This window comes from Peromyscus californicus, unplaced genomic scaffold (genome assembly GCF_007827085.1).
Source record: "Peromyscus californicus insignis strain IS unplaced genomic scaffold, ASM782708v3 Scaffold_1__1_contigs__length_55948999, whole genome shotgun sequence".
NCBI lineage: Eukaryota > Metazoa > Chordata > Mammalia > Rodentia > Cricetidae > Peromyscus > Peromyscus californicus.
In genome coordinates, this window is record NW_026294492.1 from 6,855,450 (window position 1) to 6,882,510 (window position 27,061).

At 51.4% G+C, this 27,061-nt stretch overlaps 1 protein-coding gene and 1 long non-coding RNA gene across 4 annotated transcripts in view; one reads left to right on the forward strand and one right to left on the reverse strand.

The window, feature by feature from the left end:
* The window catches only part of Hpcal1 (hippocalcin like 1), a 110,468-nt gene that overhangs the window by 67,817 nt on the left and 15,590 nt on the right, over positions 1-27,061 (forward strand). For both annotated transcript variants that reach the window (XM_052745834.1, XM_052745835.1), the window contains exon 2: positions 16,854-16,941. The gene's annotated coding sequence lies outside the window, so the exon portion shown is untranslated. The remainder of the gene's footprint in view (positions 1-16,853; positions 16,942-27,061) is intronic.
* Positions 19,004-26,969, reverse strand: LOC128115302 (uncharacterized). Of its 2 annotated transcripts, none has more exons than XR_008220120.1 (4): positions 21,787-26,969; positions 21,020-21,235; positions 20,585-20,646; positions 19,004-19,651 (listed from the first exon to the last, which is right to left on the reverse strand). It is a non-coding gene; the product is annotated as an uncharacterized LOC128115302 (long non-coding RNA). The 2 variants fall into 2 exon arrangements; XR_008220119.1 differs by having other exon boundaries at positions 20,585-20,650.

Genomic DNA, 27,061 nt, shown 5'->3' on the forward strand with positions numbered 1-27,061 from the left:
TACTCAGGTCCCGGCATCTCAGCTGTGACACTGTTGATGTTTGGGGCTCTGCAGTTCTTAGGGTGGTGTGAGCTGCCGTATGTATGTAACCCACTCTGCATCCGCTTTGACCCTCATCCATGAGATGCCACCAGACAACCTCTGAACCCCGCCCCACCCCTGATTAGTGAGAACAGAAATGTCTTCGCCCGTTACCACGTTTCCCTCTGAGAGATAGGAAGTCACTTCCATTGAGAGCTGCTGAAATTAAAATGTGTGTGTATAATTTATCCATATGTGCACACATTTCCGCCCACGTGCATGTGTACACACACATACACAGGCCTTTTTAATGGTAGCTGTGGATTGGCATGTTTGCTTTATACCCAGAATGAGTTTCCTGGAGGTTTGCCCCAACCTGTCATCTCCAGGCTTCTTTCCCTTGTGGAGGGTGTGCTCTCAGCAGGCTCTGGATACAGTCATTCCAGGGAGCTGCCCCTGTGGCTTCAGGCCGGCCTGAATCGGCCTGAGAGTCAGGACTATGTGAGCTGAGCCGGGTTGTTTTAATTTGTGATGCCGAATGCACGCAGATCCCGGGGAGCTGTCAAGATGGCGATGTCCGAATCCTGTGTCTACCCACGCCTGGATGGCTGAGCGGGGTCGCTAACAGGACTCCCGTGCCTTTGGGGTGCCCGTGGTGAGGCAGCTGTTGCGGGCATGTGGAGGCTGCTCATTTGTGGGGAATGAATAATTTATTTCTGTTTTCGCATGGCTTATCCCTTCATCGCAGCCCAGCATCCTGCAGACTCCTGATTAAGGGGCTTCGGCTGCCTTAATCCCCCCCCCAACCCCCCGCCCCGTATTTGTGATGTGTTTCCACGCAGTTGCTTCACAGGCTACATTTTAGGAGTGTCTTTGCTTTGGCTCTCTCTCTCTCTCTCTCTCTCTCTCTCTCTCTCTCTCTCTCTCTCTCTCTCTCTCCCCCCCCCTCCCTCCCTCCCTCCCTCCCTCTCTCCCTCTCTCCCTCTCTCCCTCCCTCCCTCCCTCCCTCCCTCTCTCCCCCGCTCTGTCTCTCAAGAACAGTTTCCTCCTTCACGTATCCAGAGACTTTAATCCCAATAATTCATCAGCGTTCTCCCTCACAGGTAGGCTGTCTCCAGTGTTTGTACGTGGCAAGCCGAAAGCTACCTCTGGCCACACTCACCCCGGATAACCTGATTGTCCATGGACCAGCCTCAGCTCCTGCCTAGACTGCTCACCTATCTCCTCCGGGGTCCCTCTGGCATAGGCCCTGGCATATGCCACTCATCCTGCCCAGGCTGCCATCCTGACCCTCCTCCAAGTCCATCATTCAAGAGTCCACCATGGCTCCCCATTGCTGAAGACAGTCTGGGTTCTAATATTCAAAGCTGTTCATGCCTAGCCTGGTTCCTCCTCCTGAGCTGCCTACTGATGCTTCATTCAAGGTTTAGGGATGGTCTTCTCTGTCCAAGAGGTATTTGGGGACTTGCGGACCCAGGAGCGAGATCCCACCCTCTGACTGCTCAACTCCAGAACACAATCATGAGCACACAGGCGGCAGGTGGGCCTGGTAGATAGCCTGGCCCTGGGTGGGACCTGAGGGCACAGTGTGCCTGTGAATGTGCCTGATGCAGTGGTCCTGTGCACAGTGGGGTGCTGCTATTCTCAGCCTTTGGCATGAGTGCCCACGGGTTGACAGGGGGTTTCTGTGTGGGTTCATCACCTCATGTGGTCTCGTGGATACCTGAGGAAGGACGGGGAGGAGAGGTGGAGAAGGAAACAGCTCCAGAGGGACAGTGACCGCCCAGGGCCACCTAGTGACATATCAGAGTTGAGGATCGGCATGCTTTAGATGCCTTCCGTGTTGAAGGGTCCACCCCCAGCTCACCCTCCACATTCCTGGGACTCTGAGAACCTGCTGTCCCTCAGCCACTCGGGGTGGACTCAGGGCAGCCACTCTAGGGACACTGTGGCCATTGTGCTCCCGAGCAGGCCATAATGATAATTTGTTCCAAACTGAATACCCGCTCTCCTCTCTCTTCTCCAATTTCATTCCTAATCAAACTGTTGGAATGCCTAACAGTGGCACTCACAGAGGGCTGTGGGCCTGGCTCATATGACAGATGACCATTGGGTGACCACAGGTGATGTCACGTGTACATTTGGAAAGGGCCCTTGTTCAGGTCTGAACCTTTGTGTCCCTATCCAGCCAATGAAAGCATCTGCCTCTCCCAGGAGTTTTGCTTGGTCATGCTGCCACACCTGGCCATATTGGCCTCACCTGGCCACTCCTGGGTATATGGCCTAGCCACACCTGGCCATACTGGTCTTACAAGGCCACTCCTGGTCATCCACCTGGCCACACCTGGCCCTGGGATCTAGGGCCAGGATTTTTTTCCTCTTGGGATCGTCTGCACAAATGCTGAATGGCAGGGCTGGACCAGATCGATACCTTTTCTTTGTTTTACCCGTGGAAGCCTCAGCTAAATGCCTGTGTTCATAGATGCTGTGGTCCCACAATGGAAGGAAGGGCAGGCTACTTCTCCTTCCCATCCTCATGAGACTCTAGGCCCTGGAGATTGCCCGAGGTTGCCTGCTGAAGGACTATGTCCCCTCAGCTGCAAAAGTCTGCTTTTAATCCCTGGCTCAGATGGGAGAGCTTGGATTCCTGCGGGCATCCCTCCACAAAGCCGAAAGTGTCAACGCCGTCGGGAGCGATCACCCTGCCTCCCCGGACCCGCCGCCGCCGCTGCTTCCTTCATGGCTGCCTCACTGTTCTGTGTTGGCAAAGGCTTTTCACGTCTTCCTTCTGGAGCAGGAAGCCCTCGGACACCCCCTGAGATGAATGCTACAGTGGGTGTCTTATCATCCCTGGTCCAGGGTCACCAGCATCGGGTAGCCATGGCGGGGGGTGACGGTGGCCCTGGCCGGGGAGGGGTCCCGGGGAGTCTGTTATGAGAAACGGGCCACTTTTATTCCCACCCCGTGGAAGCGCATGGATGAATGGTTGTCAGTGTTTGGTCTTATAATGTAGCATGTAGAGATGAGGTACTCCCACCCAATGAGACAAAGCCGGAAGGTCTCTCTCAATTCCCTGCTACCTTGGGGTCCACGGACCCTTTAATCTCTCCCTCTGGTGCCTGGCATTTTTTCAGTTTCTAGTTTTCAAAGTTCTTCCATAGCAACATTGCTTGCAGTGTGAGTTCTTGGGCTGAGTAGATGGCTCAGCACGTCAGCTCCCAGTTTACATCTGATCCTCAGGGCTCACACGGTGGAAGGAGAGAGCTAACTCATGGGAACCGTGTTCTGCCTTCCACATGCAACCACAGCACATGTGCACCCTTACCAAACACACACACACACACACACACACACACACACACCCCTATACATACCACATATACCCACACACACTATACTTGAGCATACACTCACTACACACACACACACACACACACACACACCCCTATACACACCACATATACCCACACACACTATACATGAGCATACACACACTACACACACACACCACACACAAACACAAAGCATACACACACATACACACTATGCACACACACACGCATACACACCACACATGCACACACGCACAAACACCTGCCCCCTTTCCAAACATACATACATATACATACATACATACATACATACATACATACATACATACATACATACATTACACTCTCATGCTCACACAGACACACACAATCTAAATAAATACATAACAATTTAATTTTTTTAAAAAATTAAGTTATTCCCCAAACTTGATACACTGAAATGCTAATTCACAATGGGTGGTCGTAGAAGGTGGGGGCTTCGGAAGGTAAACTAAGTCAGGAGGATAGAACTCTCAAGGTGGAATTAATGCCCTTATAAGAAGAGGCAGAGGGCTAACCTGCTCCCTACCATACAAGAACTCAGTGAAGAGCCAGAACTCACCAGAGCCCAGCCATACTGGCATCTTGACTTTGGTTTTATCCCAGACCTGGGAAGTGAAGTCGGTTGTTTAAGGAACTAACTCTGTGACAGTTTGTTATAACAGGTCAACTAAGACTCAAAGCATGTGAGCTTTTGTGTCTGGCTTCCTCATTCACCATTTTCTGTGTGGTTAGGTGTCACCAAGGGGCATTCTGATGGCTTTGTAGTACTCCGTTGTGGGAGGCTGCTACACCTTCCCTCCTGGTGAGGTATAGACGGACATTTGGATAGCTTACAGGTTGGTGACGGCACATGCCCTCGGGTGCGTGGGTATCCACCTGTCTCAGTGCATGAAGACATTAGACCCTGCATCAAGGAGAATGTGAGTAGTCAATTGCCTTTAGCAGATACCCCAGCCTTTCAAAGCCGGCATGGACGGCAGGCTTCATTGTCTGTTTGCTGGTTTGTTTTTTGAGACAAGATCTCGTGTATCCCACAGTGGCCTCAGATATGCTGTGTAGCTGAGGGTGACCTTAAAAGTCTGATCCCCCTTCCTCGACCTCCTGAGTACTGGAATTGTAGGCGTGCACAACTCTGTCTGGTCTGTTCAGAGCTAGGCATTAAACCCAGCGCCTCATGAATGCCAGGCAGGCAGTCCACCAGCTCAGCCACACCCTCAGTCTGTAGAGGTTTTTTCCTAATGTAACAAGAGCTCAGCCCCACTGGCGGTGGCGGTGTATGCAGGAGCCACAGTTAGGCAGCGCGTAGGCTTTGGAGTTGGCAATCTCTATGGACCAAAGCTGGGGGCTGGGCACTGGCCGTGACGCTGCCTGGCTCAGGGTTGGGTTCAGCTCACTGCCTCTCCTTGCTTTTTGTTCGTTTGTTTGAGAAAGAGTCTTGCGATGAAGCTCAGCCTGAGCCAGGAACTGTATAGCCCAGGCTATAGTTGTATGGCCCAGGCTAGCCTGGGAACTTCCGACCCTCCCACCATAGCGTCTCTACTGTAGGGTCACAAGGTGTAGGCCACCGTACCCCGCCGTAACTCAGTTTCTTGAACTGTGAAATAAAAGAAATGCCTCTGCAGAGAGAGGTCGTTGTCCGAATACTCTCCGAGGGTATTCTATGATTCACTGTACTTATTACCTGGGGACTGTGGTTGGATGAGTCATTTCAAAACCATAGTCAACTCAGGAGTAGTCAGAATCCCAAACCACCCATCTTGGGCTTCAGAGCCCACAGTATTTTTTTTCCCTCCCTAAGGGACTTTGCTTCCTAATTAAGCTGAGCTTCAGAATATATTAAGACAATTTGTCATATCTTGAGCACACATCCGGTCTGTGGGAGCAGGCTGGAGCGGCCATTTCCGGATTCCCTGCAGGTCTTAGAGGGAGCGTGATACAGCGCCTGGGCAGGACTGTGTTGGGGGGGTTGGGGAGGGATTTCTCTAGCTGAAGGCAGGAACAAGCAGCCTTCCAGGTCTGGGCCACCCAGCGGTCCCTGCCACAGAAACAGCCAAGGACTCCAAGGATTCTTAGGCTACCACTGCAGCGCTGTGGATGCAGCTGTTTGTGTAGCTGAGCTGGACCTCAGCTGGAGCCTCTTAGAGACCATGTATCCTGAGGACTGGCCCTCCATAGCACCTCCAGACCCTAGAGCACCCTTTGAATAAGGAGACCCCCGAGAGCTGATGTCTAACAGCCTGCCTGGCATCAAGCTTACATCTGAGTGAACCTAGGTCACATGCTGGTCCTCGGCCTGGGTGCCCAGCAGTGCTGGGGGTTCCTGAGGTACTGTGCCAGCTCAGCCTGAGGTATGGTTTTTAGGGTTGTGCCATGGATGTGAAGCTGCCTCGTCGGCTAGATTGACACCTGCTCTCCATTTCCGGTCTGTGAGGGGTGATGGTGCGGCACTGGGAAGCTGTCATTTGTCCCTTTGTTCCTATGACTCTGCTCTTTCTCCTTTTGTCCTCTAATGTAAAAAAGTGGAAGGACATTGGCTTAGGTTCCTCTTTTGCTTTTGGTGGGTGTCTTACTTACGGTTTGTACTGCTGTGGTGAAACGCCATGACCAAAAATGAACTTGGAGAGAAAAGGGTTTATTTATAAGGCTTACACTTCCACATTGTAGTCCATCATTAAAGGAAGTCAGGACAGGAACTCAAACAGGGCAGGAACCTGAAGGCAGGAGCTGATGCAGAGGCCATGGAGGGGTGCTGCTTACCAGCTTGCTCCCCATGACTTGCTCAGCCTGCTTTCTTATAGAATCCAGGACCACCAGCCCAGGGGTGCCACCACCCAACAGTGAGCTGGGCCCTCCCCCATCTATCACTAATTAAGAAAATGCCCTACAGCTGGATCTTATGGAAGCATTTTCTCAGTTGAGATTCCCTCCTTCCAGATGACTCTAGCTTGTGTCAAGTTGACTTAAAACCAGGCAGCATAGTGGGGTTTGGGGATACAGTTCCTACATCCTAAAATTTACGATGTCTTCTACATAGTGCAAAGTAAATGTAACATATGTAACCCAGCTGATGGTGGTCTATTCGCACGTGTGTCCCACTATGACCAGAGTCGGGTTTAGAATGTTTTCATCACTCTAGAGGAAACCATTAATGCTCCTAACTGCAGCCTGTTCCCCCACCTCCAAGAACCACTGACATGGGCTGGGGAGATGGCTTGGTGGGTAAAGGCACTGACCACCGCACCTGAATTTGAACCCGGAACCTGCATGGTGGAAGGACAGAACCAACTCCCAAAAGTTCCATACATGCTCCCCCCCAATAAATAATTTTTTAAAAAGAAAAGACAGCCAGATGCTTTTGGCATCCTTGTTAAACTGTCTATGTAGGGTCAGTTGACTGGCTTTTGAGGCAGAGGGATGGAACCTCATGCTAGGCAGGTGCTCTATCCCTGGGCCGCATCTATGCTCCAAATGTATGCATTTAATTCTGGACTCTTAATTCCGTTTCATTGCTGTGTGTCCTTCCCCGGGAGGCATGGGTAGATGGCTCAAATGGTTTGCTGTGCTGAAGCCCAAAGTTCAGATCCCAGATCCTGCATCAAATCTCAGGTGTGCATGGCAGCTCGGGTGTCCAGTGCGGCTCTGAAGGTCCAGATGGGATTCCTGAGACAAGCTGGCTACCCAGACTAGCCGTATCAGTGAGCTCTGTGTCCAACTGAAAGCCCTCACCTCCCTGAAGACGGTGGAAAAAGGTGAAGGAAGGCTCCTGACGTCACCCTCAGGCCTCCACACACCTGTGCCTTCGCACACACGAAACACACATATGAACATACCCTACACATCCAAAATACAAAGAAAACAGGGAGGCATGAGTCCTAACACTTTCTTCTTTTTTACAGCTATTTTTGGTTACTTCGGGTCCTTTGTAATCCCATATGAATTTTAAAATCAGTTTTTCATTTTCTACAAAAAAGTAAACCAGGGGGATGCTGACAGGAATTGTCTTAAGTCAGTGGATCAGTTGGGAGAGCGGCCAGCTTACCACTAAGTCTTCCAGTTTGTAAACAGAGGATGCTTCCAGAGTTATTTAGATCTTCCTTGAATCCTTTCAACAATTTTTTTTCTTCCTCCAGGCCTGGTGCCGCACGCCCATAGTCCCAGATCTTTGGAGGCTGAAGCCAGAGGGTGGCTGTGAGTTTGTGGCCAGTCTGGACTACACAGAAGGTCCTAGACTAGTGTGGCTAGATAGCAGAGCTTAGTTCTTTTGTTTGTTTGTTTTTGTTTCTTACTAAAAGAAAATAAACAAGGCAAAACAATGTCTTGTTATTTCCAGAGTAGGAATTTAGCACTTTTTATTGAGAGTTCTTTTTCCCCCTTGGTATATTTTTTTTTTGGATGCCATTGTTTGGAATGATTGATTCTAATTATTATTGTCGTTATTTTCGTAATTTGATTTTTGAATTGCAAATTTCTACACACAGTTATTTTTATCTATTGATCTTGCCTCCAGCAGCCTTCTTGAAAAATGTTGTAATGGATTCATCAGGAGTGCTAATTACCAAATAATAGCATCAGAGAACAGAAGTGGTATGCCTCTTTGATTTTTGCCTTTTTTTTTCTTCCTTTATTGCCCTGCTTAGAACCATACGATTTGGATAGATGCAGCTGGGGAGATGACGCAGAGGTTAAAGCGGAGTTTGTGTCCTCAGATCCCAATAAATGCTAAGGGGGGGGTGCTGGGCCACTTGTAATGCCAGCAGGTAGAAAGAGGGGACAGAGCAAGCAGGCTAGCAAGGCTGGCTGGCCAGGTGAGCTCTGGGTTCAAGTAAGAGACCCTGCCTCGATGAATAAGGTAGAGAGTGAGAACGAGAGACCCAGGACATCAGCCTTGGGCCTCCACACATGTGCACGTGTACATACACACATGTGCGCTCACATACATGAAAACACACACACCACCATTTGCACATGAGGATAAAGAAAGACATGGCAGGAATAAACAGCATCGTCTGAGTCTTCATCCTAGGAGCCCTGCCGTTATTGATTGTCCTGTTAGTTGTGATTTTCTTTCATAGATGTCTTTCAGTAGATTACAGGGGTTCTCTTGTCTTTTGTTTGTTTGGTTGGTTTGGTTTGGTTTGGTTTTTCTAGACAGGGTTTCTCTGTGTAGCTTTGGAGCCTGTCCTAGAACTTACTCTGTAGACCAGGCTGGCCTTGAACTCACAGAGATCCGCCTGCCTCTGCCGCCCAAGTGCTGGGATTAACCACCGCTGGGCCTCTCTTCTGTCCTATTATCCACATACAATGTTTTCATTGTGTAAGGGCATTGAATATTGCCAAGTGCTTCTCCTAGGTCTGTCTGGGTGAGCACGTGGCTTTTGGTTGTTACTGCTCTGATCTACCGCATCAAAGTATGTAAAGGTCCTTCAGGCAGCCTTCGTTGGCATGGCACAGTGCACATATTGTGTGCCCATAACCAAGGCTGTAGTGAAGTTACACGATGCAACACGTCTGAGCCCTGCCAGGAACACCTCAGATAGATTATATGTTTGATTTTGATTTATTTTTGGTCATTGCATTTGGTCCTTGAAACCTTTTATTGCCAAATTTTTCTCAGCCCTCACATTCAGTGGCACCTTATGAGTATTAAGTGGCCTTATGAGTATTAAGGCCTACAAGATGGTTCAGTGGCTACAGGTACTTGCCACCAAGCCTGATAACATGAGTTTGATCCCTGGGACCCACATGGTTAGAGGCAATAACCAACTCCTCAAAGTTGGCCTCTGACCTTCACACACATGCCTTGGAGCACACACACACACACACACATATACACAAGCACACACATATGTAGACACACACGGAGAAACAAACACAAATAAATTTAATTACAGCAATAAAGAAAAACTGGGCATTAGGTCCATTGATTTTCAGATGGTCAATTAACTAAGCTTGAATTCCCGGGATTAACTTCACCCGGTCATGGTGAATGACCCTTTTATATGTTGCTGAATTTGATGAGCTGTTTTGTGATGGATTTTTCACTCTGTGTTCATAATGAGAACAGCTCAGGAATTTTATTCTCCCTTGAAGTCTTACTCTGGTTCTGTGCCATGGTAGTGCTGATCTTTTTGAATGCTTTGGGGAACACACCTTCATTTTCTGTCTTCTGAGGAGTTGGTGAAAAATGTTGGATCTTTGCAGAATTCCGCTGTGAAACCATTTGGGTGTGGACTTTTCGTTGTGGGGAATTTTCTCATTGCTTTTCAACCTCTTCATTACTTGAGTCCGTGTGTGCCTTCTCTTTCTCCTTGACAAATCATATTAGTTACTTTTCTCACGGCAGTGACCAAATACCTGAGCAGAAGTGACTCCGGTGAGGACAGGCTTACCTGGGCTTGCTGTCTGAGGGGACACAATCCATCATGGCGGGAAGGGTGTGGCGGCAAGCGCAACTGGAGCTTGCTCACCTCTGGACAGATGAGGAAGCACAGAGCTGAGTGGGACGAGGCTACAGCCTCCTAAGGCCCACCCCCAGCAAGAAAGACCACACCCCTAAAATTCTACAACCTCCCTGAACAGGCCACCACCAGCTTGGACCATGTGTTAAAAGCCTCTGTGGAGGGTGGGAGGGGAGAGGTTGTACTGTCACAGAATACTCCGTCATCAAACCATAATAACGGTCTTGCTTTGTAGCCTGAGCTGGCCAGATTCACGGTCCTACCCCCTGAGTGCTGGGATGACAGGCCTGTGCCACCACACTCAGCTAAGTGTGTCCCTTTTTGGTTGGTCTGAACTCTCCCAAGCCTTCCCTTCTCTTCTGGAGTCGCCATGATTGAGTTCTTCCTACACGCAGAGCTTTTTTTTGGGGGGGGGGGGGGAGTGTGCACTAACTCACATAATTTTAACAAAAACTTAACCAAGTAGGAAGTGTTATTATTGTGTCAAGAAGAAGCAGAATAACAGGTTAGGGTCACCCACCAAGAACAAGGCTCTGAGCTGGCCAGAGGGCCATGTTGCGCTCTCTGCCTGTCCCCTTCCCGTCAGGCGTGGCCACAGCCTACCTCAGGTCTGACAGGCATAAAATGCTGGGCTCCCACAGAAAAGGGGAAGTGTGGGAAGCACCCTGCAAGGGACTGGGCTCTGGTGCCCAGCCCTGCCCTGGTGCCCAGCCCTGCCTTGCCATGTCTCTTTTGTACCAGCTCTGCACAAAGCTCCTCCCTGCCCGGATGCCTATGCATCCTTGGAGCACCAAGACCTTCATCCCCGGGCTCTGTATGACTCACCCGTCTCTCCTTCAGAGGAAGAGACTTAACAAGCTGTAAGACAATCACAGACAGAAATCAGGATCCACCAGACGTAGCTCCACATAATTATTCCCGCCTAATGACTTCTGCTCCTTGAGTCCGTCTCCAGCAATGACTGCAATCTTTATCTGCCACTGGAAAGCTGGTAGCCAGGGAGCCCCTGCGGCTGAATGATAGGGCCGGGGAGAAATTTGCAATTCAAGTTAATGGAGTGTTCACAAGCGGCCTGGAGGGTCCCTGGAATGGAGGGCTCTTCTGTGAGGAAATGTGGGATCAGAGCTGGCTGGAAGGGGTTGGGGAGGGGGGTCTTCCTCAGGGGTTCCTCTCACTTCCCTAGTCATGTTATAGTGTAACAGAAGACACAGCTGAACACCGTGTCTTTCAGAGTTCTGTTATCCTTTTGGGACCTCTGTTCAGGTACAGCCAGATCCTTGACTTCCCCCAGCAAAGAATTTCAGGACAAGGCAATACAGAAACAGACTTGGAGTTTATTTTAAAAAGAGTTTTTGTTTTGTTTGTTTGGTTTTGAGACAAGTTCTCGTGTATCTCAGACTGGCCCTGAACTTCTGATCTTCCTGCCCCGACTTGTCAGACTGTGAGACTATGGGTGTGTGCCACCATGCCTGGTTTTACGCAATGACCTGACGACCTCATGCACGTTAGGGAAGCCCTCTCTCTGAGGTACACCCCCAGCTCAAAAAAAGAGATTTTAAACATGGATTTAAGAACAAGAGTTGGGGCCGGGCGGTGGTGGCGGCGGTGGCGCACGCCTTTAATCCCAGCACTCGGGAGGCAGAGCCAAGCGGGTTTCTGTGAGTTCGAGGCCAGCCTGGCCTACAGAGCAAGATCCAAGACAAACACCAAAAATACACAGAGGAAACTCTGTCTCAAAAAAAAAACCAAAAAAAAAAAAAAAACAAGAGTTAATACAAGGAGAAGCAGGGCTGTGGAGGCGGCTTTGTAGGTAGGTAGTGTTTGCTGAATAATCATGAAGACTGAGTTTGAACTCCCAGAACATATATGAAAAGTTAGATGTAGTTGTGAGTGTGCGTAATCCTAATCCTAATGTTCCCATAGGAGACAGGAGAATCCCCGAAGCTCACAGGCCAGTGAGCCTGGCCTATTGTGTAGATTCTACCTCAAATAAGGTGGAAGGCAAGGGCCATCCGATAAGTCTGTCCTCTGACCGCCACATGAGCACTGTGGCACACACATGCCCATGTTCACACACACGAATGTACACACACGCATACATATGCTCAATAAATAAGTTAGACAGGGAAATGCTGAGGGAAGAACAAAACTCACCGTCCACTCCCTTATCTTGGAGTCGGCTTCTGTGTGACTTTCATGGCCCTGAAACTACATCCTTAAAGGGATGTTTACAGAGTTGAATGTGATCCTGAGGTACGCCAGACAGAATTACAGCCTGCTAAGGTCACAAAGGTTGCTTGGGCAGTTAGGATGTTTGATTGTAAACAACACTTAGGAATATTGTTCGTGAGAGTTCCAGAAACTAGAGAGGAACCAGGCCATGCTCAGGGTCACATGTGCTCAGGCCTTGGGCATGGCTCATTGCTGTATACAAGAAGCAGCCTCTCTCTGTTGGCATCCTCCGAAGTGAATGTTCACTGTTCTTGAATTTTTGACTACCAGCAGGGCAGTGGCTTCAGCTGTGCGGTTTCCCTTCCCACAGCTCCATGGCCTTCCCTTTCGTGGAGAATCTGACCGTGGCTGAGGTCACAGGGTGTGCCCAATGTGTGCCCAAGGTCATTCAGCAGCTGGGCCAAGCTTGAAAGGAGAACTTCCCCTGGGCCTGCCGCAGACCCAGCAGGTTCCCTTTAAAACCTGAGAACTTCCCTTGGGGACAGGGATGGCTGGGACAAAGTGCTTTCTTGGATTGGGAGTCGTCCCCTGCGGTGAGCTGGGATTGGTGAGTGGTCCCCTGGTGGTCATGTAGCGCTGTTCCCAGAAGGCTGGCAATGGTGAGCTTTTGTAGCTGAACAGCCAAGGCACCTGCAGTTGGTTGAGGGCCAAGTGCTCTATTAGTCAAGGCTCTCTCGAGCAGTGGTTCTCAACCTTTCTAACGCTGCGACCCTTTAATACTGTTCCTCATGTTGTGGTGACCCCCCCCCCCCCACACACACACAAAATCATTCTGCGGCTACTTCATAACTGTTATGGATCATAATGTAAATATCTGATATGCAAGATATCTGATATTTGACCCCTGTGAAAAGGTCATTTGACAACCCCAGAGGCCGTGACCCACAGGTTGAGAACCGCTGCTCTAGAGGAACAGACCTGATAGAATGAATATATATTACAAAGAAGATTTCTTAGGCTGGCTTACACAGTAGGACAGTGTTGGCCAATGCTGACTGACTGTCCGCTGAGAATCCTTTATGTTCAGCACAGAAGCTGGATGTGTTAGCAGTCTCAGTCCGGTGCTGAAGGTTTGGAGGGTTCCCAGAGAGATGCTGGGCTTCAGTACATGTCAGAAGGCCAAAAACGTGGCCTCTGATACATGAAGGATGGAGGCAGCACCGTAGCCAGAGTCCATGCACTTGTCAGCGAGGAAGGCAGGCAGGCAGGCAGGCAAGCAGGCGGAAGCAGCCCATTCTCGGACGGTCTCAGCTCCTTGAGTCAGTCTTCCAGGAAATACCCTTAGAGACTCACCCACCCCAAAGTGTGTGTTGACCCCAGATCCAATCAAGTTGACGACCAAGATTAGCCATCACAGACACTAATGGTGCAGTGTCTCAGGAGCTGAGAGGTGACAGGCTGAGAGGGGGAGACCCTCCCATATTCACACCCCTCAAAGGAGGTGGGGTGCATGTTCACTGCATCCTGTAGCAACTTTTTTAAAAATTAAAACACTTTTTTAAGATTCGTGTGTGTGTGTGTGTGTGTGTGTGTGTGTGTGTGTGTGTGTGTACCTGGGTGCAGGTGCCTGTGGAGTCCAGAAGAGGGCGTCAGATCCCCTTGGAGCAGGAGTTACAGGCATTGGGAGCTTTCTGACATGGATGCTGGGGACAGAACTCAGGTCCTCTGCAGGAGCAGTGCACACTCTTAACGACTGAGCCCTCTCTCCAGCCTGAATTTGTAAAGGTTTAAGGTTACTATATCAAGTATTTGGTTTTCTCCAATTGGGTTCCTCAAGGTCGCTATCATACCTGTGTGCCATTGTGCACTGTTCTCATTTGGCTCCCCGTCCCCTTAGCCCTCCCTCTGCCTCCTGCCCCCCCTCTGCCTCCTGCCCCCTCCAGCTGGCTGCTGCCCCCTTCCTTGCTTAGAGCCTTCTACTCTCATGTCACGTGGCTCCTGTCCCCCTACTTCTTCCCTCCCTTGGATCCCTTCCTCTCTTGGGCTCCCCTTTCTAGTTTCATCACACTCACACACACACACACACACACACACACACACACATTCACACATGTGCACACACATACCCTACTACTACCACCACCTCACATACACATGTACAAGCACATTCACACATGTGCACATACACACCCCACCACCACCACCACACCACACACATACACACACACAACATACGCACACACACATTCACGTATGGGCACCCCCACCTCCACCACCCCACATACACACAAACACATTCACACACTCATGCACACACGCATGCACACACACACCCACCACTACCACCACCCCACATACACACAACACACACATACATACACACATGCACACATACACCCTTTTCTGAGTCTGGCTCATTTCCGGTTCTTTCCATTTTCTTGTGAAAGTCTCATGATTTCATTTTTCTTTCTGATTGCGTAAAATCATGCCATGTGTACCCTATGATCTCTTAAAATTCCCCTTTGGTTAACATCAGTGACTGCAGGAAGCAGTGCCTGGGCTGAGGATTTGCATTTTGGGTGTTCCACTTAGCCTAGAATGACACAGGCATGTCCTGGAGGCTCTTCCTCCTCAGTAAGCCCCTTGGAGCATGGCTCTTGGCCAGGGTTGGGTGGAAGGCAGAATGGGGAAATCGGTGACTGACTGTACACCTGCCTGGTGAGCTCTGCTGCAGCTACCGTGCTGTGTGTTCTGATGACCTTTCACGGGGTTCCCCTCTTTTCTGCCATCTGCCTGGGTCTTCACCCTCGTGTCAAATCAGGACTCTTGGAACCCACTGAATCTTGGGACTTTGAAACACCTTGAGAAAGTATGAACAAGGTGGAGCACGGGATGCTGAGGTCAGTGCAGCCGGTCTGTATACAACATGGAAGACACGCTTCCGTGTGTGCCCGTGAACCCAGAATACATGACTCAAAGCGTGAATGCTAGTGTAAGCTGTGGACCTGAGTGACAGCAATGACCATGATGGGACAGATGACCCGTTCTGGTGTAGGGCGTGGACCAGATGGGCCCAGGGGGTGTCTCCGTGCCTCCCTCTGTTTTTCTGTGAACCTAAAACTGCTCTAGAATAAAGTCCATTGAAAATACATGTGGGGACTGGAGAGATGGCTCAGTGCTTAAGAGCACTTACTGCCCTTTGAAAGGACCCAAGTGCTGTTCCTGCCATGTTGGGATGATCACAACTACCTGTAACTCTGGCTCCGGGGGATCTGATGCCCTCTTGTGGCCTCCATAGGCACCTGCACTAATGTGCATATTCCCACACTAATGTGCATATTCCCACACTAATGGGCATGGATCTGGTTGGGGAGTGTGTGGCTTTTCTAGTCCGGATCTTGAATTTTAGGACTGAGTCTGAATCCAGGGCTGTTTCTTTGTAAAGCACTGTGTTTTAGGCACCTGCTGTATACAACTTCTGACTGGGCATTGATGCAAGGGAATGAAGCTAATGTGTTCCTGACTTTGCTGTGTCCAGCTGACCCGGCTGGGTGAGAGGAGGGCAGACATCCAGTCCTTGACCCACCCCAAGTCTGCAAAGCAAGGGGAGCCCCCAGTCCTCCTGTACTTCAGAGCAGATACTGGGGTGGACCGGTGCTTGGTGCAAGGACTACATAGGAATGTGATCATTGCTGTGGATGGAGGGATCGTGTGCCAGAAGGGGAAACTGAGATCAGGCTAGGAAGAGGGGCTGTGCTCAGGTGACAGGACTGTCCAGGTCCCATTCTGGCTGCCTCTTGACTATTGAGTCAATTAGCAGCTTCCCTAAGCCCTACTTTCCCCCTCAAGGAAATGGATGTGATGCTGGACCTCCCTCCTTGGTCTGTCCTGAGGATCTCAGGGGACAAGGACATCTTTGAGTGAGGTACAAGACTATTCAGGAACGTTCCCATAATACTGTTCACCTGGAAGGGGACACCAGTCCCCAAGTGGGGAGCCGTCGGGGAAGAGAGAGGTGGCCTTCAGAGCTGGCCCTCTGCAGGGGCTTTGGGTTGCTGGGCATCTTGAAAGGTACAGAGTGACTCTTGATGCTGACGGGGTATTTCTTTATGGTGAGGGCTTGTGTGCTCTCTGAGCTGGGATGTATCGGGTTTTGTTTTAATGTGCATTGGTGTTTTTGCCTGAACGTATGTCCGTGTGAGGGTGTCAGATCTTGAAGTTACAGAGAGCTGTGAACTGCCATGTGGGTGTTGGGTTTTTGAACCCAGGTCCTCTGGAAGAGCAGTCAGTGCTCTTAACCGCTGAACTACCTCTCCAGCCTTGGGATGCATTTTTAGTCGATGTACACATTAGATGTATACATTGTATACATCTTCTCTGTACCCAGCGCTGTGACAGGGAGGCTGGGACAATTGGCTGGGGCAATCGGCCTTTGAGGAGGAGGCCCGGGGTAAGCCCAGGTAGGGGCCAGACATGGATGCCCCTTTGAGCTTACCCAAACCCAACCTGGATGTTCCACCAAGCCTCCTAATGACCAGAAGGGACAGAGAGCCAGGCACCACACACACAGCTGCATCGTGGATGGCCCAGAGTCACCCAGTTGAGCCAGGTTTGTGGACTGGAGAGCCATGGCCGTGATCTGTGCCCACACACTGGCTTTGTGAGAATGTAACCCCAGCTGAGCGGGGGCAGTGTCTCAGAGGCTTCTGTTATTGGGTGATTGTAGGACTTGTAAACAGACACACAACCGCAGCCATGCTTGGGCAAGTGGAAGGAACATTGTGAGTTCATACCAGCATCCCACATGACCTGTGTTCTTCTCTTCCAGGGGCATGGTCTAGCAGCCCGGTCAAGCCTGTGCATCAGCCCCCAGCAGTTCTGACCCGTGCTCTGTCTTGGCCTCCGCTTGGCCCTAGGTAAGTCGCCCTGGGGCCAGTAGGCCTGCAGATGATTAGGGCTGTGGGTGGAAAGGGGTGACTTTTTGTAGAGACTGTGTGGGGACAGTCTACCCAGCGCTCTCAGGGGACAGGTCAGGAAACTGAGGCTGGGAGGTAAGAAGAGCCCTTGTAGGTTCCACGTTCAGCTCTCTTCTTGGTCTGAGAGCATTGTGTGTGCCTGGGTTTGTGCCTGTGAGCTTGTCCAGGGAGCAGAGTTGGGAGCTCAGCATAAAAGTACGTGCCGGGCGGTGGTGGCGCACGCCTTTAATCCCGGCACCCGGGAGGCAGAGGCAGGCGGATCTCTGTGAGTTCAAGGCCAGCCTGGTCTCCAAAGCGAGTTCCAGGACAGGCTCCAAAACTACACAGAGAAACCCTGTCTCTAAAAAAAGAAAAAAAAAGTATGGAATGGAGAACAGAGCCCTCTCTCCTGAGGTTCCTTTTATCCTTCTCTTTGTACCCTGCATACCAAGGCCTCCCTTCTCCCTTGCTTTCCTCTAGGCCATACCTCAGAAGGGGAACAGCGCCCAGAGGGGAGGGGTCGGTGTGCCTTGAAATTATCACCAGAATGAGCCAGGCCTTAACCGTGAGGCCAGCATCACCACCTTTGAGAGGTCGTGTGTGTCAGGGTTCTTGCAAGATGCGGGGGGCAGATGGCAAGTGGTACTTCCGTCTGGGCTCTGGTAGATGTAGCTCCCCAGAAACTCAGACCATCAGCTCCCAGTAGACCTGGGTGTGGCTGGGTTCCCCCTCCCCCCGGACACCCAAGCTCCCATAGCATTCATAGAGGGATTTCCAGGGCACAGGGTGTCCTCGGGACTTCCTGTGGGTGGAGTAACTTTTCCTGCCTCCATCTTCCGGTGGGAGAGGATATCTCCTGCTGCCTATCCTTCGCTCCCCTACTGTACACTGTCAGAAGGAAATACCCAGAAGGGGACCTTTGCCTTGGGAAAGAGGGTCTTCGGGTCCCCTCAATAGAAAAGAGGACATAATGGGACATGGAGAGCCGTGCTGGGCCTAAAGAAAGAGAAGTAGACACCTGAGTCCGTATGACTGAGCACCACCTGCATACATGCTCCCAGCCCCCAGGGTCTTTGACTCTAGTTGCCACAAGTACACAGGGTCATGGCAGAGTCCTGCTGAGCCTGGGAACTGATATCTGGAAGCTGGAGCAGACAAGAGAGAGGTCAGAGGATGGAAGTTAGAGCCCATGGGGTCCCTTCTCATCCGGAGGCCCCTGGGTGCTTTGGTGCATGGTCAGTGAGTCTTGGGTAGCCAACCACACCCCTGAACTAATGAGGAGGGTCTGGGTCAAGCGGTTCTTTCTAGTGTGATGTCAGAACTCTGCCACGGTGTCGGGTCAGGGGATGCGCAGTGGGAAGACTCCTCTGAGGACAGACACCTCCTCCATTCCCACTGTGGAGGAGAGCCTGTCCAGCAAGCCTGGGGCACAGCCTCCCATCAGCTGCCCGCCCTGGCAGGCAGTGCGCACACGCTCACCATGTATTGGGAATAAGCTCCCGGGGTGTGGCTTCCAGTGGCAAAGGGAAGCAGAGTAAAGCTTGGGCCCCTAAACTCATTTTAATATGGAGAAAAAGAAGGCTGCGTGTTGAGGCTTCCCTTTTGGATAAAGCACTCCACGAAGGCCTCAAGAGATGCTGCTGAGGAAAAAGACGGACGGAGGTTTGGGAGCAGAGGCCCGGGGGCAGCTGTAGGAATGGACACAGAAGCAGCGGGAGGTCTGTGTGGATGGAGAGGGTGAAAAGATGGGTCAGACGGGTGTGTGTGTGTGTGTGTGTGTGTGTAGGTAGGTATGAGTCACAGGCTCAGCGAGGATGGCACATACTGCCTGCAGCCCAAAGCTCACCGAGGACCGAACAGCGGCTCTGGGTTTTGTAGATAGTGACCTCTGCTTACAGGTTTCAAAGATCAGTGTTGCTCATAGAGGCCTGTTTGGCTGGCAGCGGCAGCAGCTAAAACAGTGGTTCTCAACCTGTGGATAGCACCTGCCACCACCCCCCACCCCCGAATTGCATGTCTGATATCCTGCATATCAGATATTTATATTGTGATTCATAACAGTAGCAAAATTACAGTTATGAAGTAGCAATAAAAATAATTTTATGGCTGGAGGTCACCACACCATGAGGAACTGTTTTAAAGGGTTGCAGCATTAGGAAGGTTGAGAAACACTGTTCTAGAAGAGTCTAGGTTAACGGCTGGAGACTGGGTGTGCTATTGGACTTAGTGCAACTAAGCTGACCCCCCTCTGTGATGATCCCCACCTTGGGATGACCAGCTCATCTTAGATGACCCTGGCCTTCCTGGAGTAGACCCCTCCCATGGACCCACATGGTCACAGGGTAGGGAACAGTGAAGGGTGATCTTCCCTGTGTTGAAAGTCGAGGCTTATTTTTAGCACAACAATGACTTGGCAGTATCATTTCCTGTGGGTGTCCTCCCCAACCTTATTTAGGAAGGTCATGCCTAGAGAAAGTGTAGGCAGTTGCGAGACCACACACAATGACGATGTACTTTGGCCCGCTCATCTGTCCACCGTGGAATTCTCGGAGGGATGAGAACCACTGTCCTCACCCGCTTCCTGTCCTTTCTTGAGTATCTGCTTTAAAACAGGTTCAGTGTGAGTGGATGCCCTGGGCCACCGGTAAGCAAGTCCAGCCTGGATCTTGGCCTGTTGGAGAACAATTTAACTGTCAGTCACCTGGGTTCAGTGACCCAAATAGACCAGAACAAGGTGTACTACAGCAGACCTGTGTGCACAGGAGGGCTGGATTCTCCCAGCCAGAGCTGAGCCAGCTCACACACCTCCCGCCTACATCCTGGCCTCTCCAGGTGGGGTCCACATCAGCCCTTCCCCGTACCCTTCCCCTGGCTCACGCTGGGCACATGTCCCTGAGTTCCTGGGACAGCCCAAGTTTCACATTTCTCTACAGTTGGTCTTTTGAATGGTCTTGGACTTCCGCAACCCAGTGTGTCAACTTTCAGGCTGGAAATTGTTCTTTTAAAAATGTTAAGCGGCGCTGTTTACTGGGCAGAAAGGTCATGAGGCATGAGCCACGACAAAACCCAGTATCAGAGCTTTATGGGGGGGCAGGGGCGTGACATAAAAGAACCAGGCCTGGGGAAGAAGCATGTGCAGAGGGGAGAGAGGGGGAGGAGGGAGGAAGAGAGGGAGAGAGAGAGCAGAAAGAGCAGAGAGGCGGAGTCTGTGTCCGGCTTTTTAAGGATTTCCGTGCACATGCGCAGGTAGGCTTAAGCCACACATGCGCTGATTGCGTGACCGCGCGCTGCGTGATCGCAGTGATGACACAAGACGTAAGACCCCTTGCTTAGCTGCTGAACCGCACATGTGCGGTCATGGAGCTGGAGTGGCGGCAGACTCCTAACAGAAATACTGAGAACACAGGAGACATGTAAACGTTTGCCTGGTGGCAGTTGCTGGGATCTCCAGGAAGCCCACCCTTTGGCTAGAGTTAAGACTGTGGCTCAGAAAGGGTGGGCTGGGGGTATAGCTCAGTTGGTAGAATGTTTGCGTAACATGCATGAAGCTCTGGGGCTCCATCCCTAGCATGAACCTGCACAGGCCTGTAGTCCTAGAACTTACGTGGTGGAGGCAGGAGGATCAGAAACTCAAGGTCGTCTTCAGCTACATAGCATGTTGGAGGCCTGTCTGGGAAAAGTGAGATCTTGTTATAAAGAGGCGGCAGGGGCTAGTGGGGGACGGGAAGAGCGGGGACACAGGCTGGACCAGACCATACATGGGTGACTGGTGCAGAAGCATGGGTGGGTGAGGACTATGCTTGTGGGCCACAGAGCCACCACCAGTGGCTGAGTCTTCAGGGGCAGCCTGTTCCCTCCCTCCCTGACTTCCTTCCTCCCTTGAAACAATTACTATGGCCTTCCTGTGTTTGGTTGTATGTTAATTGGTCATGAGATCAGTCTCAGCTGTGCCCTGGGGAACTGGAACCCAGCCTGTGCCCTGGGGGAGGGGGGGGATGGAGAATGGGTTCATCTTGAACCTCAACCTCTGCCCCACCACCTGCATGGATGTGACCAGGCAGAACAGTCGTAGGCTCCATGTAGAAGGAGAGGGCCCAGGTCTCTCCTGTGCAGCCAACAGGGAGCATTTCACACAGTTGTGCATTCCCCTTGCTTTGCTCTGGGATTTCACAGAGTAGGTATTCAGTCAGTGCCTGTCACTGGGGCTTCACAGACAGGGTTGCCCATGGCTCCGAGGCTTCTGGCCCTGTGATATCTGAATGGGAAAAAAGAAAAAAGGACATGACTGCTCCCGGATATGGTGGAGGAGGTTTATTGTAGATATAAGGGACGGCAGAGCCAGGGACATCTGCAAGAGTCCAGAGTGAACATGACCCTGAGCCAGACCATCTGAAGAGAGGTGGGATCCGGGAGGGGACAGCCAGACCAAGAAGCCAGGAGGATAAAGGGCTGGATTATATAGGGAAGGGCAGCCCAGCCTCGGGGCCGGAGAAGTTTAGGGTAGGGGGCAGGATACGTCAGCCAGAAGGGCCCTATAACAGGTAGGGATTCTGGAAGAACCACTTTGATATGTTAAATAGGTACCTCAGCCATTTTTTCCAGGGTTTCCAATAATATCAAGACTCAAAATGTGTAAAGGTGGCTTTTCTGAGCTGCCCACACGATTCCTTATAAACATGTTCCCAACTGGACTCGTGACTATGGCTGCTGTGGCCTCTGAGGGTACATCTCATTCTCGCCCCTCCCTGCCCCCAAGTGCTATCTGCAGGTATGGGAGGGAATGATGTTTTAATGACCATGACTTACTGATTTTATTTCTTCCCAAGACATTAGACATGAGTCAAATAGCTCCTGAGGTGATTCCCTGGAGGTTTTCTTCTGATCTTAAAAAAAAAAAAAAAGTTTGTGAAGTGGGTAGGGGAGCTCTGCTTGCCGCCTCCAATCTACAAGCTCCATTGTGGGACCACCTATCACAGGGGTACCTTGCCCTGAAGACAGAACCGTGTGTTAAACCACAGCCATACTATATAAGTTGGCATTTCTTTGTTTGTGTCTTTCTACCCAGGGCACATTGTTACAATGTGGTCTAAGCTCATTCACTTGGGGCACAGTGTACTGGGCAGATGCCCCAGTACACTGGGGAGCCATGAGGTGGGGATCTAGACATCACTCAGGCAGGGGCCTGGGCGAAATGTAGGTTTCTGCTATCGACTGGGAGGGCGAGAAAGGGACATTCATGTCTACAAGGGAAATAGATTTCTCAGGTACCTTAGGAGCCTGCCCTGTGGCCAGGATACATTTTAGAGCAGATGATCTACCTGCTTAGGCACTAAGCTGCCCAGAAGCCTTGGGAGGGAGGTAAATGTGTCAAGGGAGGCCCTCCCAGACCTTTCTGAGGCTGGCAGCGATCAGGGTAGCGGAGCTGGTGCCCACATTTTAATCCGTCGTTACAAACGTCTACATCTCAGGCCTGAACGCTGTAGCGTTTCACCCAGATTGTGTAAACTTGAACCAACAACCTTCAAGAAATGAATAGAATGCCTTGGGGGCTGATGGCATTTATTTCCTCTTTCTTCCCCTCCTCTTCACATCCCTTGTTCGTTCATTTATCCACTCAGGTTGTTCTGTACTGTTCTAGACTGTTCTGTGCTGTTCTATGCCTGTTCTGTTGAGTAGTACTGTGGACTGTGAGTCATGCCTCATCCCCCTTAGTGCTCCTGGAGAGAGGACAGGCCCCAAGCAGAAACAGAGACTTTGGGTCCCCAAACCTGCGTCTACGAGCTCCTGAAAAATTACCTGCTGCGAGGGGCCCCTGTGCCCTACGAGAAAACCCTGAGTCTGACCCCAGGAACCCTTCCCCGCCCCCCAGGTTGATGCACCCTAGGTAACTAACACATTCCCATGCTCTCTTTCATAGCTGCATGCCTCTGAGCACCCTGGGGCTCCCTCTGCGCATCCTCTTCCCTGGACATCAATCAGCCATCTTTCTCCCCAGCTGCCCAAGGTTATGGCCAAACCCATGCACACCTGGTAACAGTGCAAACAGCAGGGGAAGAAGTGGATGAATAAGTGAACTCACCATAATCTTGTAAGAATAGTGCGTTCCAGGGGGAAATCCTACGCAGTCCGACCTGGTGCTCTGCGGACTCCTAACAGCTGTTTCTCTTGGGCTGTCACTGGGGCCAGGGGGGGATGGGAGACTGTGGGTAGTCAGGGAGACAACACCTCATTGTGTGAGGGGTGGGTGTGTGCACGTGTGCATACTATGCAATGTGTGTGGCGTGAAATGGAGTCACAGACTGAGGTTCCCTCTCCCTTACCATAGGGTCCTATTCCCAAGCGGTAGGCATGGGCTTCCCAGCGGGCACACCCGACCTTAGAGAAGGGGCCTTCCTCCTCCTGAAGCCCTTGCTGCTTGGGCCCTGGACTAGACCTTCCCCTTAGCCAGTGAGAGCCTCCGCCATCCCTGCCCTCCTGTTTGCCTGACTGCATCCTTCCTTCCTTCCGCTCATTTCCTCTTTGAAGTACAGGAGTTAGAACATTCACGGCCCCACCCACCCCAGGGACGTGTCCAGATCACTGTGACCCCAGGCTCTCTGCCTGCACAGGACATGGCTCTTAATGCTACTGCTCTAGATATGACCGGCAAGAGCAGTTTTCGGGGCCTGCGGCCTCCCGCCGCTCAGTACTCTGATGGAGTCACTGAGCGAGTCTGGGATCATTCATAGTAAAGGTCCAGCCAGTTCCACCACCCTGCGTTTTCCTGGGGTTTCAGCTCGTCTCCATCTCCTCGTGGCTCCCACTTCCCTTCCTGTCATAGAAATAGTTATGCTCTAAACTCAACACACGGGGACCTTCGCTCTCAGTTTACAGCTGGGAAGCCTGGAGCCAGAGAAGTTAAGCCAGCCAGGAACATATGGCTCGAAGGGAAGGCTGCGGGCAGGGTCTGCCCCAGGGACCACCAAGCCCGCATGCCCTTTTATGGCCTGGCGCCATGGACTGCAGCCCTTTTAAAGAGGCTGGGTCAGGAGCAATGAGAGGTAATCTACCTGCTTAATGCGAGGCCTGGCTCAGCACCCTGGGGTTACTGCTAGGCCCTCCCAGGAGTGTTGGGTGCTGGCCACAGGCCAAGGCAGCCCGAGTCACTAGCTGTACAGAGGCAGTCCTGGAAGGCCTGTTCCATTCCCTTTTCCGCTGGGGAAAGGCTCTTATTGGCCTACAGCATCAGAGCATTGTTAATATGAACTATCATCCCTCCTAGTCAGGAATCCATGTGTGAGTCATTCCACAGCCAGCCCAGGAGCCCCGAAGAACCCACCGCGTAAAGCCTGGGGCCGGTGTGCCAACCTGAGCCTGGGTGCCCGGCAGCAAGGCAGAGAGGCCTCTGCTGGCCCCATCCCACCAGAACTGACCGCACAAGGCTTCCGTCTGTAGAGGGGCTGGTGGGAGGAGACAGAGGTCTCAGCCCATCTCCAGCTTGCGGCGAAGTGTTACACACCCTTCAAAAGAGCATGCAAGGCAGGCTGTGCTCCTGTAATCTCAAAGAGGATCTTGAGTTCAAGGCTGGCCTGGGCTGTGTAGAAAGACAGTGTCACAAGAAACAGGGAGAGAGAGGGGCAGGCAGACAGGGGATAGGCTGGGGTTGGGGTTGTTGGTAGCATGCTTGCCTAAGATGCACAAAGCCCTAAATTCTGTCCCTCAGTACCGCACAAAATGGATATGGTGGTGCATGGCTCTAATCCCAGTGCTTGGGAAATAGAGGCAGGAGGATCAGGAGTTCAAGGTCCAGTTCAAGTTCAGCCTGGGATACAAGAGACCCTGTCTTAAAAACAAGAAGAGGGAGTCAATTCATAGTTTATACTCAGTCCCCAGGAGCAAGACTGTGTGTTTATATGATGTGTTTGTTCCTATGGCTCAGCCTTGAGCTTCTAATGTATAGGTGAGCTTCACTGGGGTCCTGAGCTTTGTTTTATTTTGGTTTTGGTTTTTTGGTTTTTGGTTTTTTTCAAGACAGGGTTTCTCTGTGTAGCTTTGCACCTTTCCTGGAACTCACTTGGTAGCCCAGCCTGGCTTTGAACTCACAGAGATCCGCCTGGCTCTGCCTCCCTGTGTGTTGGGATTAAAGGCATGCGCAACCACCGCCCGACTAGTCCTGAGCTTTTTGACTAGCTAATTCTGAGGTTTCTATAAAGCTGAGTTGGGGGGTGGACATGCTCTGCCTTCCATCTCTCCAGCCCTGCTCTGCCTTCCATCTCTCCAGCCCTCCCCATTGCCAGTGCCTGGTGTGACTGGGTTGGTCATCTTCTTGGTCATGCTGCATGTTAGTTGGCCAGACCTCTGTCCCTGTGGGATACTGTCACTTCCTCCTAGGTAAATGCTGTAGGGCAGTATGCTCTCCCTCGGTCTCCCCCACTACAGGGAACTAGGTGCCCAGATGTCCCTCTGGTCCCATCTGGAAGCAGAGGATTGTAAAAGGTCTAATGCTTACTGTGGTGGTCCAGCCCCCCCCCCAACCCCCGAGCATCTTTGATAATGACCTCTTCGGAAGGAGCAGGAAGCCTTATTTGGGACCCCATAGCTGGGTTGCTATCCAATAGCAGGGACATCCACATTGGACTAGTGAACAGCCTCCTGGTGTGACACATTCCTGGGTGTCTACCCTGCTGTGTCTATGCCCATGCCAGTGAGTGGAGGTTTCTAGAAGACCAAACCAGAATTTGCTTTCTTGTAACTTCACATCAGAAGAGGCCACTTTGCCATCCTCGACCCTCACATTCCTTCCTGGGTCCCTGTTAGAAGCCCTTGGGAGGCTGGGAAGAGTCTTCATTCCTGGGTCCATTCTCCTGAGCACCAGGCTCTGTCACCCTGGTGCTGTAGGATGGAGACAGGAGCAGCCCGACCTCAGGGTCTTTCTGGTCAGCTAGTCTACACAGAATGGTGAGTAGGAACCTCTAGGTACAGAGAGAGCCCTGACTCTGAAAGCAGAAGGTGGAGCTGAGGGGAGAGAAACAGAAAGCAGTGAGGAGAGAGGGATCGAAGAGCAAAAGACAAAAGCCATCCCGGGGGCTGGAGAGATGGCTCTGTGGTTAAGGGTAAGTTCTGCTCTTGCAGAGAACCTGAGTTCGGTTCCCAGCACTTGTATCCCGCAGCTTTGAGTTGCTTGTAACTCTAGCTCCAGGGCTCTGACATCCTCTCCTGTCCTTTCTGAGCACATGGCACACAGACATACACGTGAATAGAAATAAAAAGCAACTTTTTTTTTTTTTTCCCGGAGCTGAGAACCAAACCCAGGGCCTTGTGCTTGCGAGGCAAGCACTCTACCACTGAGCTAAATCCCCAACTCCTAAAAGCTATTATTTTTAAAAAGAAAAAACACATCCTGATGTCAACCTCTGTGTTCTCTCTGCACATGCCAAAAAGGGGTGTGTGTATTATGTGTACATGCTCGTGTGTGTGTGTGCGCGCGCGCGCGCACTCGCGTGTGCACACATGTGTGCGTGAATCCTAGAGGTCTCCCCAAGAGGAAGCACCAATGCTGAAGGAATGACTCTGATACAGAAAAGGGCATAGTGGTGGAGGAACAGCAGGCACAAAGGCCCTGGGGCTGAAACATGCTTACCAGAGTCTAATGGTGAGAAAAACCAAGTAAATGACACCCTGAAAATGGAGGTCCTTAGGGAAGGTAGGAAGAAGTCCTGTCAGGATGCTGAGAACAGTGACTGTAGAGTCTGCAAAAATCTGTCCTCCAAGGAGTGAGGAGAAGTTTGTGTCTGAACGGGCTGCAGCAGGTGAGTAGGGGCTTCCTGGGTGACTGGAGTGGGTGTGACCCACATGAGCCTGGTTTGGTGAGGACAACCACCCCCAGGGCTCTCTTCCTGTTACAGAGGCAGCTTCCTCTCGGGGGTTTCCTCTTTTTCTCCACCTCTTCCGGTTCCCTAACTCGGTGTGGAGCCTTTCAGCCTTGGAGAGTGCAGGGGGAGGGAGGTGGAGTGGTGTGGGGTGGGGTGGGCTGGGCTGGGGTGGGGCTTTCCATGCCGTCTTGCCCGCTGCCCGCTTTCTAACGTTACACTTTTACTCAGCC